General features: G+C 36.7%; 1 long non-coding RNA gene across 1 annotated transcript; it reads right to left on the reverse strand.

Annotated features, from left to right (window-relative positions):
• Positions 1–743: 743 nt before the first annotated feature.
• LOC111381318 lies at positions 744–1,516 on the reverse strand. Its single transcript, XR_002700305.1, has 2 exons — positions 1,404–1,516; positions 744–1,173 (listed from the first exon to the last, which is right to left on the reverse strand). It is a non-coding gene; the product is annotated as an uncharacterized LOC111381318 (long non-coding RNA).
• Positions 1,517–1,732: the final 216 nt, after the last annotated feature.

A 1,732-nucleotide genomic window follows, 5' to 3' on the forward strand; every position in this document is an offset into this window, starting at 1 on the left:
TATACCCTCCATGATTTTAAACTTGCCGAACAATGAAGGACATAAATGACTATTGGTATAATACCGAATGCATTTGAGCGGTCAAGAGTGTCAAATCTAGCAGAAATGATCTCAATTCCAGTGGTAATAAAAACAATTGTTTGGAGAAATAATTGCTTTCCGATAGATTCCCAATTCTAAACACTACGTTACCATGGGACCCACTGCCATGGGTGTAAATACAGTTAAAACTGGAAAAAAACCAGTTTGTGTCAATAATTAAACCAATTATCAAACAACACGTCCAAAAAAAAAATGAAAGGTCATATACACCCTTAACTTTATTTTCCATTCCTATAAACACTTGAGCAATCAGAGAAGAAAAAAGCCATTTCTACATGAAGATGTACACTCTGGTGTACACGTACCTCACATGAGAACGGGCTCCACGCCCATTAAATGCTTCCTGCCGACCTCCCATGTGAAGGACATGTACACCCCTATGTACGTGTAGCCGAACCCATCAGAGAAAAGATATAAAAAATCAACCATAGCCGAACCTCTGTTCATTTATTTCTCCCATATCCAATGGTATTAAATTGTGTAAACAACACATTGGCAGTCGAGAGGTAGTGACAAGTGATTAACTGAAAGCTCAGTCCTTCCAAATTTTGAAGTAAACTAAATATTAAGAATCAAAATCGAAGTACATAAAGAAAAAGAACTTTTGACTTATTAGGTGGAGAAGGTTTTATGGTAATTGATTACGATGAAAAGAAGTGAACATCTTATTTACCATAATGTCCAATTCTCTTCACTACAACGTACTAAATATGCTTTTTAAGACCACCTTTGTGGTAATGCATTAGTGACGCTATAGCTAGTAGAATAGCTCCAGATGCATATGGGCAAGCTCGTACATATTAAGGTAATTAAAAAAGGGGGGCCGGAGACCATGAAAGCTGATTCGTTTCATTTATTAACTGGAACTAAAGATTCAGCTTTCATATTTGATTGTCATTTGCCAATACAAGTTCTCGATTTTTGTGTTTTCATTAAGTTGCTGTTGGAATTTCCCATTTCTGTGGCAAGGGACCATGATCATATATGATTTCTCTGTGGCACGACCAGACGAGCTTTATTGCTTCCGGAGTTCCTATTCCGGCTCCTCTTGGATCTCCAGCTGGACCAAACCTGCAGTATATTGTTGTTTTAACATGTTTATCAACCATAAGTGCAGAAAAAGAGAGGAGTTTTTAATTTTCAAGCATGTTTGGCAAAGCTAAATCGATCAAACGCTTTTATCCACACATTTCGTATAACTCACAATTTAATATTCACTTTTTATCCACAAATTCCATATGATTAACAGCTTATAAGCAGTTAAGCACTTCCAAACAAGCACGAATTCATTTTGGACTAACCAGTGATTTTGAGGAGCACCCGTCGTTCTTGCTCTGAGCCCGGCATAAGTAGTTCCATTAACTGTTTTTCCAATTACTTCCTGCAAATGAAGATTGCTATGCACGCTAATTAATTGAAACGAGTCACTGAAATGACTTTAACAACATCAACTCAGTTGTAGAATAAAAAACAAAACACCACCAGGAAAGGCCATAACCTAACTTGATCTCCCTAAACCAATACTAGTGGTGGATTAGATTGGAACTTAATCTTTACAATTATCAGCATATAAAGCAATTATTCTTTAGGAAGCCAAGAGGATACATGCAAAATGAAATTGAGCCACTAT

Source organism: Olea europaea, unplaced genomic scaffold (genome assembly GCF_002742605.1).
Source record: "Olea europaea var. sylvestris unplaced genomic scaffold, O_europaea_v1 scaffold22854, whole genome shotgun sequence".
NCBI lineage: Eukaryota > Viridiplantae > Streptophyta > Magnoliopsida > Lamiales > Oleaceae > Olea > Olea europaea.